This window comes from Ascaphus truei, chromosome 16 (assembly GCF_040206685.1).
Source record: "Ascaphus truei isolate aAscTru1 chromosome 16, aAscTru1.hap1, whole genome shotgun sequence".
NCBI classification, from domain to species: domain Eukaryota; kingdom Metazoa; phylum Chordata; class Amphibia; order Anura; family Ascaphidae; genus Ascaphus; species Ascaphus truei.
The window spans coordinates 13,197,806-13,212,291 of record NC_134498.1 but is presented as its reverse complement, the minus strand read 5'-3'; the positions used below and the strand labels follow the sequence as shown (position 1 = coordinate 13,212,291).

The following is a 14,486-nucleotide window of genomic DNA, read 5'->3' as shown; positions in this document are numbered from 1 at the left end:
GAGACTCTTAGAGGTGGGACCCTCCTACCGGGGTCCACCCAACGTGGAGGCGGATCATCGGTGGAACAGACTGATCGGTTGCCAATTACTACCCAGCGGCACCCGGGGGCTGGAGCGCCCGGGAAGGTATCCTCATAAGTGCACCAACATTCACGTGGGCAGCGCTGTCCCACACTTGGGTGTGGGAAAAGCCTTTGGGGTCTGGACACTGGTGTCCAGTACTGTGGGGATATTCCGCCGGTCGGTATATATCTATCTATCGCTGTTCCTGTTATTGTCAGTTTATTACCTCCCAGTAAATACTGTTCCCCATACTCTGTGTGTGTATTACTGGGCATGTTGTCTTGGGAGGGGCTATCCTACTATGTGAGGATCCTTCTCAAGTGGAGGCGCTGTTTAGGAGATATACATACACCCCAGCCTCCCCAGTGGCGGAGGATCAGGCCTCCTGTTTGCCACTCAGGTATAGCAGCACACATAGTCGCCCTGACACAGGGGGAAAGGGGGCTACATAAATAAAGATATACATACGTACATACGCATGTTTGTTTTTCACTTAATACAGGGTTTTTGCTTATCTTCCAGAATCACGTGCGGATTTTAATTGACATGTTTATGTAGAGACATGTACAGGAGATATAATGACCTTGTAAGCACGTTCATGTAAAGGGAGATACACAGTGAAATCTCACAGAGAACGGACCACTGAACATGTTTCATATTTCATGCTCTGCCGTTTTTAGTCAGAGTTATTCATTCTCTTGAGGTACAGCTGGGCAGAGGAGGAGGGATTTAGCTTTAAAAGGGGTGTCTATTTCTTTATGTGGTTTCCTTCAATGAGTTGTTGTTATATCACCCAAATGACTCAGCCAAGCTGCTGTTTGGCAACTGGACTGCTGTCTCCTCCGCCCCCCAATCCTTCCCTCTCCCCTCTGACTTTATAGCATCAGAGAACTCTGGCTGATTCAGGCAGCAGAACATCTGGGCTCCGGCAGCTGTGTCCGGACAAAAGACAGGAGCTTGTACTGCAAGGAATCCTGGAGATTTATTAGCAGTGGAGGATCTGGTAAGCAAGCGTGGCTATGGGAGCATGTGAATTAGCATCAGATGCATCTTATATGCGAGTGCCAATGAGCTGGAAGTGCTCAGCTATGTAACAACTTTGTATCTCTGCCATAGGGTCAAATGGAAAACCAACTGGCACCCTCTCTCTTAAAACAAATCTCTTTAATGAGGCATTTGGGTGGCTCCGTTGGCTGGTACTATACACCTCATATGAACCCCCTCCTAATGTACTCTGTAAATTCTCTCTACTTACCACTTAGATTGTAAGCTCTTCAGGGCAGGGACTCCTTTTCCTAATGTTACTTTTATGCCTGAAGCTCTTATTCCCATTAATATGTTGTCATGTGTTACTGCTGTAAAGCACTATGTACGTGGATGGCACTATACAAATAAAGGTATACTGTACATACATACAAACCAATACTCATAGACCCGGTATGAAGGATGTATAATGCTAGCTCTTAACTCATTGTTGATCCCAGCATCCCAACCTGGATCCGGATAATGTTGTTGTTATTGTACAATACAAGTTGGAAAAAGGAGGCACTCTGGAAACTGAACGTTTGCTCCACTTTATTCCATGGAGTTCAGAGCACGTACAATCATACGACCTTTCATGACCCCTAAACTTGTGAACCATGTACACGGTTCTGAAGTAGGTGCCTCAAAACATATGTTTGTACCTGCTCTGAACTCTGTAGAGCTGTTACATAGCTGAGCGCATCGACCTCGAAGGACCAAACTATCCTCCTCCTTCTCTTACCGTGCACCTCACAACTGGAACAGGCTACCGGAGACTCTCACAGCCGCCACCAGTCTAAGTTCTTTCAAAACTAAAGCTGTATCACATTTTAATCTGGTCTGTAACTGTTACATACGCCTATAATATATATTATCTCTAACTGTGCATGCAAAATGTCTGGTATATAATGTATATATACCCTGTTCACTTACAGCATGTAACAGTGTATTTGTAACCATGTATTTGTCATCATAACTCTGTGCCCAGGACATACTTGAAAACGAGAGGTAACTCTCAATGTATTACTTCCTGGTAACACATTTTATAAATAAATAAATATTTGGGGGATTCTAGATACTTATACTGATTTTTAGCAGCCAGAGTCGATTGACGTTTATTGGACTGATGATGCCAACAATTAGCAAGACTAAGTGGGTAATTCTATATAGTCCGATGCAGCTGTTTGGCCAAAAAGCCACATTGACTTAAATTTGTCCCAAAAATTGGACTATCCAGAATAAAGCCCTAACTCCAAACCGGTGAGAGCCACATTAAACCATCGGAGTTGGCAGGGCTAATCGCACCATTTGTAAAGGAGCTCTTCCCCCTACACATTTTCTATTGTTCACTCTTTTTTTTTTCAACTTATATTTTATTCACAGTTTTAAATGGGGTAGAAAAAAGAAGAAGATAAGGGAACGCAATACAAAATATAGGCATCAACAATCCTAATATTTTAACGCGCACTTGTGTACATGCCCTTAAATAATAACATTAAACACAACATTCAATACTGTATAAATAAAATAAAGGGGAAGAGTGGGGAGGGGATGTGGTCATCTTCGGCCGCTTAGTAGAAGTCCATCCAATGTCCAGGAGGAACACAGCTCACCAACAATTCTCACTCTGCACGGCCCAAGGAGTCGGGAGGATCATAACAAGCAAAGAAACGATTGGTTATAAAGAGATTGCCCAGGGCCTAGTCAGGGTACGTTATTCAATAGTAATGGAAACTTGGTCAATCCTACCCACCCATCACATTGCCATCACAATAGTCCTAAATTTGGATCTAGATGAGCCCCCCCCTTCTGTTCTAACCATGGTTCACATATTTGTTCACTCATTTTTAACATATTTTGAACCAGGCTCATTTTAAGCTCCAGGAACCCTGTTGGTTCCTAAGATATTTACATTTAATGAACTAATGCACAAGGCGCAACAAAGTGACACACTGTGAATACGCATGTGCATGTCATTACCCAGAATCACTTGCTGCAGTGGAAGCATTTCATGCTTAGGCCGTGGCCATACTTAGTGTGACATCGCGCACGCGGCGTGAACAAAAGGCCGTGCCGCGATGAGGTGCGACTGCAGAGCAGACAAAATTATTTGATTTTGTTGAGTGACGGCCTGGTCACGTGAGAGGTTCAGCCAATGAGGTCGAACCAGCTCCATGACGTCACGGCCACGCCTCCGCCTCCCCATCACCTCCTAGGGGTGCACAATCTTTCCCTGCCTGCTTCCCTCCCTGCTCACGCCCTCCCCCCCCCCCCCTCCATTACCTTCTTTCCGGCATCAAATGATGCAGCGGGGTCACGTGACGTTGCCATGCCAACGTGACGTCACATGATCCCGCTGCGTCATTTGACGCCACGTTGCCACAGCAACTTGTCGCCGAAGAAAAGGTAAGTGAAGTTGCAGAGTCCATACGCGATCTCCTGGCATTCATATAAATGCCTTGGGGGAAGAGCGCGGGACCTCTGCAACCACCATGCCCCCGACACCCAGATTGCACACCCCTGCCTAGGCCACACCACAACTCGCCTCTCCGGCAGGCGCGCAAGACGCCTAGTACAGCCTTAGAGATAATGGGGAAGGCCTGCCGGAGACGTGAATGTGCGCACACGCGGGATTCCCAGGTACTGGGCATTTCATTAGACATTGTGTTTGGCATTACAGCCGCCACGCGATGATGCAACAAAGCGCCGAGCCTGGGAGTCCGACACTACTGCTTTATATCGTGTTTCTCACCTTACCAGCAGATACCAATTTAAATATCGTGTAGGGAGCACGTGGGTTACTAGAGCTCAACAGAATCCAGTCCACAAGGTAATTGTACTTGTAACAGTGGTTCTACAAATGAAGACGTGTTTAAAAGCTGTGCAAATCGAGGCCGAAAATCCTAACTGCAGGCAAAAAAAAAAACAAGAAGAAGAAATGGACAGAAATGTAAAGCACATGTGTGCTGTGTGTTAGGGGAGCGACTGGGGGATAATAATAATAATAATAGCATGTTTTTGTATAGCGCTGCTAGTTATACATAGCGTTTTACAGAGACATTTTGCAGGCACAGGTCCCTGCCCCGTGGAACTTACAATCTATGTTTTTGGTGCCTGAGGCACAGGGAGATAAAGTGATTTGCCCAAGTTCACAAGGAGCCGACACTGGGAATTGAACCAGGCTCCCCTGCTTCACACTCAGTGCCAGTCAGTGTCTTTTACTCACTGAGCCGCTCCTTCTCCCATACAAGATGAGCTCAGCAGCATCGTTCTGAGGCCTCTGTGCAGTATTGTAGGAAGTGTGCGGCATAACACGCAGAGTATTGTAGGAAGTGTGCGGGGTAACACGCAGAGTATTGTAGGAAGTGTGCGGGGTAACACGCAGAGTATTGTAGGAAGTGTGCGGGGTGACACGCAGAGTATTGTAGGAAGTGTGCGGGGTAACACGCAGAGTATTGTAGGAAGTGTGCGGGGTGACACGCAGAGTATTGTAGGAAGTGTGGGGGGTAACACGCAGAGTATTGTAGGAAGTGTGCGGGGTGACACGCAGAGTATTGTAGGAAGTGTGCGGGGTAACACGCAGAGTATTGTAGGAAGTGTGCGGGGTGACACGCAGAGTATTGTAGGAAGTGTGCGGGGTGACACGCAGAGTATTGCAGGAAGTGTGCGAGGTAACACGCAGAGTATTGTAGGAAGTGTGCGGGGTGACACGCAGAGTATTGTAGGAAGTGTGGGGGGTAACACGCAGAGTATTGTAGGAAGTGTGCGGGGTGACACGCAGAGTATTGTAGGAAGTGTGCGGGGTAACACGCAGAGTATTGTAGGAAGTGTGCGGGGTGACACGCAGAGTATTGTAGGAAGTGTGCGGGGAAACACGCAGTCAGTATTGTAGGAAGTGTGGGGGGTAACACGCAGAGTATTGTAGGAAGTGTGGGGGGTAACACGCAGAGTATTGTAGGAAGTCTGCGGGGTAACACGCAGAGTATTGTAGGAAGTGTGGGGGGTAACACGCAGAGTATTGTAGGAAGTGTGGGGGGTAACACGCAGAGTATTGTAGGAAGTCTGCGGGGTAACACGCAGAGTATTGTAGGAAGTCTGGGGGGTAACACGCAGAGTATTGTAGGAAGTGTGCGGGGTAACACGCAGAGTATTGTAGGAAGTGAGCGGGGTAACACGCAGAGTATTGTAGGAAGTCTGGGTGGTAACACGCAGTCAGTATTGTAGGAAGTGAGCGGGGTAACACGCAGAGTATTGTAGGAAGTCTGGGTGGTAACACGCAGTCAGTATTGTAGGAAGTGTGCGGGGTAACACGCAGTCAGTATTGTAGGAAGTGTGCGGGGTAACACGCAGAGTATTGTAGGAAGTGAGCGGGGTAACACGCAGTCAGTATTGTAGGAAGTGTGCGGGGTAACACGCAGAGTATTGTAGGAAGTGTGCGGGGTAACACACAGTCAGTATTGTAGGAAGTGTGCGGGGTAACACGCAGTCAGTATTGTAGGAAGTGAGCGGGGTAACACGCAGAGTATTGTAGGAAGTGAGCGGGGTAACACGCAGTCAGTATTGTAGGAAGTGAGCGGGGTAACACGCAGTCAGTATTGTAGGAAGTGTGCGGGGTAACACGCAGAGTATTGTAGGAAGTGAGCGGGGTAACACGCAGTCAGTATTGTAGGAAGTGTGCGGGGTAACACGCAGTCAGTATTGTAGGAAGTGTGCGGGGGTAACACGCAGTCAGTATTGTAGGAAGTGTGCGGGGTAACACGCAGAGTATTGTAGGAAGTGTGCGGGGTAACACACAGTCAGTATTGTAGGAAGTGTGCGGGGTAACACGCAGAGTATTGTAGGAAGTGTGCGGGGTAACACACAGTCAGTATTGTAGGAAGTGTGCAGGGTAACACGCAGTCAGTATTGTAGGAAGTGTGCGGGGTAACACGCAGTCAGTATTGTAGGAAGTGTGCGGGGTAACACGCAGTCAGTATTGTAGGAAGTGCGCGGGGTAACATGCAGTCAGTATTGTAGGAAGTGTGCGGGGTAACACGCAGTCAGTATTGTAGGAAGTGTGCGGGGTAACACGCAGTCAGTATTGTAGGAAGTGTGCGGGGTAACACGCAGTCAGTATTGTAGGAAGTGTGCGGGGTAACACGCAGTCAGTATTGTACGAAGTGTGCGGGGTAACACGCAGTCAGTATTGTAGGAAGTGTGCGTGGTAACACGCAGTCAGTATTGTAGGAAGTGGGCGGGGTAACACGCAGTCAGTATTGTAGGAAGTGCGCGGGGTAACATGCAGTCAGTATTGTAGGAAGTGTGCGGGGTAACACGCAGTCAGTATTGTAGGAAGTGTGCGGGGTAACACGCAGTCAGTATTGTAGGAAGTGTGCGGGGTAACACGCAGTCAGTATTGTAGGAAGTGTGCGGGGTAACACGCAGTCAGTATTGTAGGAAGTGTGCGGGGTAACACGCAGTCAGTATTGTAGGAAGTGTGCGGGGTAACACGCAGTCAGTATTGTAGGAAGTGTGCGGGGTAACACGCAGTCAGTATTGTAGGAAGTGTGCGGGGTAACACGCAGTCAGTATTGTAGGAAGTGCGCGGGGTAACACGCAGTCAGTATTGTACGAAGTGTGCGGGGTAACACGCAGTCAGTATTGTAGGAAGTGCGCGGGGTAACACGCAGTCAGTATTGTAGGAAGTGTGCGGGGTAACACGCAGAGTATTGTAGGAAGTGTGCGGGGTAACATGCAGTCAGTATTGTAGGAAGTGTGCGGGCTAACACGCAGTCAGTATTGTAGGAAGTGTGCGGGGTAACACGCAGTCAGTATTGTAGGAAGTGTGCGGGGTAACACGCAGAGTATTGTAGGAAGTGCGCGGGGTAACACGCAGTCAGTATTGTAGGAAGTGTGCGGGCTAACACGCAGTCAGTATTGTAGGAAGTGTGCGGGGTAACACGCAGTCAGTATTGTAGGAAGTGTGCGGGGTAACACGCAGTCAGTATTGTAGGAAGTGTGCGGGGTAACACGCAGAGTATTGTAGGAAGTGTGTGGGGTAACACGCAGTCAGTATTGTAGGAAGTGGGCGGGGTAACACGCAGTCAGTATTGTAGGAAGTGTGCGTGGTAACACGCAGTCAGTATTGTTGGAAGTGTGCGGGGTAACACGCAGTCAGTATTGTAGGAAGTGTGCGGGGTAACACGCAGTCAGTATTGTAGGAAGTGTGCGGGGTAACACGCAGTCAGTATTGTAGGAAGTGTGCGGGGTAACACGCAGAGTATTGTAGGAAGTGTGCGGGGTAACACGCAGTCAGTATTGTAGGAAGTGTGCGGGGTAACACGCAGAGTATTGTAGGAAGTGTGCGAGGTAACACGCAGTCAGTATTGTAGGAAGTGTGCGGGGTAACACGCAGAGTATTGTAGGAAGTGTGTGGGGTAACACGCAGTCAGTATTGTAGGAAGTGTGCGGGGTAACACGCAGAGTATTGTAGGAAGTGTGCGAGGTAACACGCAGTCAGTATTGTAGGAAGTGTGCGGGGTAACACGCAGTCAGTATTGTAGGAAGTGTGCGGGGTAACACGCAGTCAGTATTGTAGGAAGTGTGCGGGGTAACACGCAGTCAGTATTGTAGGAAGTGTGCGGGGTAACACGCAGTCAGTATTGTAGGAAGTGTGCGGGGTAACACGCAGTCAGTATTGTAGGAAGTGTGCGGGGTAACACGCAGTCAGTATTGTAGGAAGTGTGCGGGGTAACACGCAGTCAGTATTGTAGGAAGTGTGCGGGGTAACACGCAGAGTATTGTAGGAAGTGTGTGGGGTAACACGCAGTCAGTATTGTAGGAAGTGTGCGGGGTAACACGCAGAGTATTGTAGGAAGTGTGCGAGGTAACACGCAGTCAGTATTGTAGGAAGTGTGCGGGGTAACACGCAGTCAGTATTGTAGGAAGTGTGCGGGGTAACACGCAGTCAGTATTGTAGGAAGTGCGCGGGGTAACACGCAGTCAGTATTGTAGGAAGTGCGCGGGGTAACACGCAGTCAGTATTGTACGAAGTGTGCGGGGTAACACGCAGTCAGTATTGTAGGAAGTGTGCGGGGTAACACGCAGTCAGTATTGTAGGAAGTGCGCGGGGTAACATGCAGAGTATTGTAGGAAGTGTGCGGGGTAACACGCAGTCAGTATTGTAGGAAGTGCGCGGGGTAACACGCAGTCAGTATTGTAGGAAGTGTGCGGGGTAACACGCAGTCAGTATTGTAGGAAGTGTGCGGGGTAACACGCAGTCAGTATTGTAGGAAGTGCGCGGGGTAACACGCAGTCAGTATTGTAGGAAGTGTGCGGGGTAACACGCAGTCAGTATTGTAGGAAGTGCGCGGGGTAACACGCAGTCAGTATTGTAGGAAGTGCGCGGGGTAACACGCAGTCAGTATTGTAGGAAGTGTGCGGGGTAACACGCAGTCAGTATTGTAGGAAGTGCGCGGGGTAACACGCAGTCAGTATTGTAGGAAGTGTGCGGGGTAACACGCAGTCAGTATTGTAGGAAGTGTGCGGGGTAACACGCAGTCAGTATTGTAGGAAGTGCGCGGGGTAACACGCAGTCAGTATTGTAGGAAGTGTGCGGGGTAACACGCAGTCAGTATTGTAGGAAGTGTGCGGGGTAACACGCAGTCAGTATTGTAGGAAGTGCGCGGGGTAACACGCAGTCAGTATTGTAGGAAGTGCGCGGGGTAACACGCATTCAGTATTGTAGGAAGTGTGCGGGGTAACACGCAGTCAGTATTGTAGGAAGTGTGCGGGGTAACACGCAGTCAGTATTGCAGGAAGTGCGCGGGGTAACACGCAGTCAGTATTGTAGGAAGTGTGCGGGGTAACACGCAGTCAGTATTGTAGGAAGTGTGCGGGGTAACACGCAGTCAGTATTGTAGGAAGTGCGCGGGGTAACACGCAGTCAGTATTGTAGGAAGTGTGCGGGGTAACACGCAGTCAGTATTGTAGGAAGTGCGCGGGGTAACACGCAGTCAGTATTGTAGGAAGTGTGCGGGGTAACACGCAGTCAGTATTGTAGGAAGTGTGCGGGGTAACACGCAGTCAGTATTGTAGGAAGTGTGCGGGGTAACACGCAGAGTATTGTAGGAAGTGTGCGGGGTAACACGCAGTCAGTATTGTAGGAAGTGTGCGGGGTAACACGCAGTCAGTATTGTAGGAAGTGTGCGGGGTAACACGCAGTCAGTATTGTAGGAAGTGTGCGGGGTAACACGCAGTCAGTATTGTAGGAAGTGTGCGGGGTAACACGCAGTCAGTATTGTAGGAAGTGTGCGGGGTAACACGCAGTCAGTATTGTAGGAAGTGTGCGGGGTAACACGCAGTCAGTATTGTAGGAAGTGTGCGGGGTAACACGCAGTCAGTATTGTAGGAAGTGTGCGGGGTAACACGCAGTCAGTATTGTAGGAAGTGTGCGGGGTAACACGCAGTCAGTATTGTAGGAAGTGCGCGGGGTAACACGCAGTCAGTATTGTAGGAAGTGTGCGGGGTAACACGCAGAGTATTGTAGGAAGTGCGCGGGGTAACACGCAGTCAGTATTGTAGGAAGTGAGCGGGGTAACACGCAGAGTATTGTAGGAAGTGTGCGGGGTAACACGCAGAGTATTGTAGGAAGTGTGCGGGGTAACACGCAGTCAGTATTGTAGGAAGTGTGCGGGGTAACACGCAGTCAGTATTGTAGGAAGTGTGCGGGGTAACACGCAGTCAGTATTGTAGGAAGTGTGCGGGGTAACACGCAGTCAGTATTGTAGGAAGTGGGCGGGGTAACACGCAGTCAGTATTGTAGGAAGTGCGCGGGGTAACACGCAGTCAGTATTGTAGGAAGTGTGCGGGGTAACACGCAGTCAGTATTGTAGGAAGTGTGCGGGGTAACACGCAGTCAGTATTGTAGGAAGTGTGCGGGGTAACACGCAGTCAGTATTGTAGGAAGTGTGCGGGGTAACACGCAGTCAGTATTGTAGGAAGTGTGCGGGGTAACACGCAGTCAGTATTGTAGGAAGTGTGCGGGGTAACACGCAGTCAGTATTGTAGGAAGTGTGCGGGGTAACACGCAGTCAGTATTGTAGGAAGTGGGCGGGGTAACACGCAGTCAGTATTGTAGGAAGTGTGCGGGGTAACACGCAGAGTATTGTAGGAAGTGTGCGGGGTAACACGCAGTCAGTATTGTAGGAAGTGCGCGGGGTAACACGCAGTCAGTATTGTAGGAAGTGTGCGGGGTAACACGCAGTCAGTATTGTAGGAAGTGTGCGAGGTAACACGCAGTCATTATTGTAGGAAGTGTGCGGGGTAACACGCAGTCAGTATTGTAGGAAGTGTGCGGGGTAACACGCAGTCAGTATTGTAGGAAGTGTGCGGGGTAACACGCAGTCAGTATTGTAGGAAGTGTGCGGGGTAACACGCAGTCAGTATTGTAGGAAGTGTGCGAGGTAACACGCAGTCAGTATTGTAGGAAGTGTGCGGGGAAACACGCAGTCAGTATTGTAGGAAGTGCGCGGGGTAACACGCAGAGTATTGTAGGAAGTGTGCGGGGTAACACACAGTCAGTATTGTAGGAAGTGTGCGGGGTAACACGCAGTCAGTATTGTAGGAAGTGCGCGGGGTAACATGCAGTCAGTATTGTAGGAAGTGTGCGGGGTAACACGCAGTCAGTATTGTAGGAAGTGTGCGGGGTAACACGCAGTCAGTATTGTAGGAAGTGTGCGGGGTAACACGCAGTCGGTATTGTAGGAAGTGTGCGGGGTAACACGCAGTCAGTATTGTAGGAAGTGTGCGGGGTAACACGCAGTCAGTATTGTAGGAAGTGTGCGGGGTAACACGCAGTCAGTATTGTACGAAGTGTGCGGGGTAACACGCAGTCAGTATTGTAGGAAGTGTGCGAGGTAACACGCAGTCAGTATTGTAGGAAGTGCGCGGGGTAACACGCAGAGTATTGTAGGAAGTGTGCGGGGTAACACACAGTCAGTATTGTAGGAAGTGTGCGGGGTAACACGCAGTCAGTATTGTAGGAAGTGCGCGGGGTAACACACAGTCAGTATTGTAGGAAGTGTGCGGGGAAACACGCAGTCAGTATTGTAGGAAGTGTGCGGGGTAACACGCAGAGTATTGTAGGAAGTGTGCGGGGTAACACGCAGTCAGTATTGTAGGAAGTGCGCGGGGTAACACGCAGTCAGTATTGTAGGAAGTGTGCGGGGTAACACGCAGTCAGTATTGTAGGAAGTGTGCGAGGTAACACGCAGTCATTATTGTAGGAAGTGTGCGGGGTAACACGCAGTCAGTATTGTAGGAAGTGTGCGGGGTAACACGCAGTCAGTATTGTAGGAAGTGTGCGGGGTAACACGCAGTCAGTATTGTACGAAGTGTGCGGGGTAACACGCAGTCAGTATTGTAGGAAGTGTGCGAGGTAACACGCAGTCAGTATTGTAGGAAGTGTGCGGGGAAACACGCAGTCAGTATTGTAGGAAGTGCGCGGGGTAACACGCAGAGTATTGTAGGAAGTGTGCGGGGTAACACACAGTCAGTATTGTAGGAAGTGTGCGGGGTAACACGCAGTCAGTATTGTAGGAAGTGCGCGGGGTAACATGCAGTCAGTATTGTAGGAAGTGTGCGGGGTAACACGCAGTCAGTATTGTAGGAAGTGTGCGGGGTAACACGCAGTCAGTATTGTAGGAAGTGTGCGGGGTAACACGCAGTCGGTATTGTAGGAAGTGTGCGGGGTAACACGCAGTCAGTATTGTAGGAAGTGTGCGGGGTAACACGCAGTCAGTATTGTAGGAAGTGTGCGGGGTAACACGCAGTCAGTATTGTACGAAGTGTGCGGGGTAACACGCAGTCAGTATTGTAGGAAGTGTGCGAGGTAACACGCAGTCAGTATTGTAGGAAGTGCGCGGGGTAACACGCAGAGTATTGTAGGAAGTGTGCGGGGTAACACACAGTCAGTATTGTAGGAAGTGTGCGGGGTAACACGCAGTCAGTATTGTAGGAAGTGCGCGGGGTAACACGCAGTCAGTATTGTAGGAAGTGTGCGGGGAAACACGCAGTCAGTATTGTAGGAAGTGCGCGGGGTAACACGCAGAGTATTGTAGGAAGTGTGCGGGGTAACACACAGTCAGTATTGTAGGAAGTGTGCGGGGTAACACGCAGTCAGTATTGTAGGAAGTGCGCGGGGTAACACGCAGAGTATTGTAGGAAGTGCGCGGGGTAACACGCAGTCAGTATTGTAGGAAGTGCGCGGGGTAACACGCAGTCAGTATTGTAGGAAGTGTGCGGGGTAACACGCAGTCAGTATTGTAGGAAGTGCGCGGGGTAACACGCAGAGTATTGTAGGAAGTGTGCGGGGTAACACGCAGTCAGTATTGTAGGAAGTGTGCGGGGTAACACGCAGTCAGTATTGTAGGAAGTGCGCGGGGTAACACGCAGAGTATTGTAGGAAGTGCGCGGGGTAACACGCAGTCAGTATTGTAGGAAGTGTGCGGGGTAACACGCAGTCATTATTGTAGGAAGTGTGCGGGGTAACACGCAGTCAGTATTGTAGGAAGTGTGCGGGGTAACACGCAGAGTATTGTAGGAAGTGAGCGGGGTAACACGCAGTCAGTATTGTAGGAAGTGCGCGGGGTAACACGCAGAGTATTGTAGGAAGTGCGCGGGGTAACACGCAGTCAGTATTGTAGGAAGTGTGCGGGGTAACACGCAGTCAGTATTGTAGGAAGTGTGCGGGGTAACACGCAGTCAGTATTGTAGGAAGTGTGCGGGGTAACACGCAGTCAGTATTGTAGGAAGTGTGCGGGGTAACACGCAGTCAGTATTGTAGGAAGTGTGCGGGGTAACACGCAGTCGGTATTGTAGGAAGTGCGCGGGGTAACACGCAGTCAGTATTGTAGGAAGTGCGCGGGGTAACACGCAGTCAGTATTGTAGGAAGTGTGCGGGGTAACACGCAGTCAGTATTGTAGGAAGTGTGCGGGGTAACACGCAGTCAGTATTGTAGGAAGTGTGCGGGGTAACATGCAGTCAGTATTGTAGGAAGTGTGCGGGGTAACATGCAGTCAGTATTGTAGGAAGTGTGCGGGGTAACACGCAGTCGGTATTGTAGGAAGTGTGCGGGGTAACACGCAGTCAGTATTGTAGGAAGTGTGCAGGGTAACACGCAGTCAGTATTGTAGGAAGTGTGCGGGGTAACACGCAGTCAGTATTGTAGGAAGTGTGCGAGGAAACACGCAGTCAGTATTGTAGGAAGTGTGCGAGGTAACACGCAGTCAGTATTGTAGGAAGTGTGCGAGGTAACACGCAGTCAGTATTGTAGGAAGTGTGCGGGGTAACACGCAGTCAGTATTGTAGGAAGTGTGCGGGGAAACACGCAGTCAGTATTGTAGGAAGTGTGCGGGGTAACACGCAGTCGGTATTGTAGGAAGTGCGCGGGGTAACACGCAGTCAGTATTGTAGGAAGTGCGCGGGGTAACACGCAGTCAGTATTGTAGGAAGTGAGCGGGGTAACACGCAGAGTATTGTAGGAAGTGTGCGGGGTAACACGCAGAGTATTGTAGGAAGTGTGCGGGGTAACACGCAGTCAGTATTGTAGGAAGTGTGCGGGGTAACACGCAGTCAGTATTGTAGGAAGTGTGCGGGGTAACATGCAGTCAGTATTGTAGGAAGTGTGCGAGGTAACACGCAGTCAGTATTGTAGGAAGTGTGCGAGGTAACACGCAGTCAGTATTGTAGGAAGTGTGCGGGGTAACACGCAGTCAGTATTGTAGGAAGTGTGCGGGGTAACACGCAGTCAGTATTGTAGGAAGTGTGCGGGCTAACACGCAGTCAGTATTGTAGGAAGTGCGCGGGGTAACACGCAGTCAGTATTGTAGGAAGTGTGCGGGGTAACACGCAGTCACTATTGTAGGAAGTGCGCGGGGTAACACGCAGAGTATTGTAGGAAGTGCGCGGGGTAACACGCAGTCAGTATTGTAGGAAGTGTGCGGGGTAACACGCAGTCGTTATTGTAGGAAGTGCGCGGGGTAACACGCAGTCAGTATTGTAGGAAGTGTGCGGGGTAACACGCAGAGTATTGTAGGAAGTGTGCGGGGTCACACGCAGAGTATTGTAGGAAGTGTGCGGGGTAACACGCAGTCAGTATTGTACGAAGTGTGCGGGGTAACACGCAGTCAGTATTGTAGGAAGTGTGCGAGGTAACACGCAGTCAGTATTGTAGGAAGTGTGCGGGGAAACACGCAGTCAGTATTGTAGGAAGTGTGCGGGGTAACACGCAGTCAGTATTGTAGGAAGTGCGCGGGGTAACACGCAGAGTATTGTAGGAAGTGTGCGGGGTAACACACAGTCAGTATTGTAGGAAGTGTGCGGGGTAACACGCAGTCAGTATTGTAGGAAGTGCGCGGGG

The 14,486-nt window shown here is 50.0% G+C and overlaps 1 protein-coding gene across 1 annotated transcript in view; it reads left to right on the top strand.

Annotated features, from left to right (window-relative positions):
• Positions 1 to 743: 743 nt before the first annotated feature.
• Positions 744 to 14,486, top strand: part of SRPX2 (sushi repeat containing protein X-linked 2) — an 85,118-nt gene continuing 71,375 nt past the window's right edge. The window contains exon 1 of the mRNA XM_075572795.1: positions 744 to 1,066. The gene's annotated coding sequence lies outside the window, so the exon portion shown is untranslated. The remainder of the gene's footprint in view (positions 1,067 to 14,486) is intronic.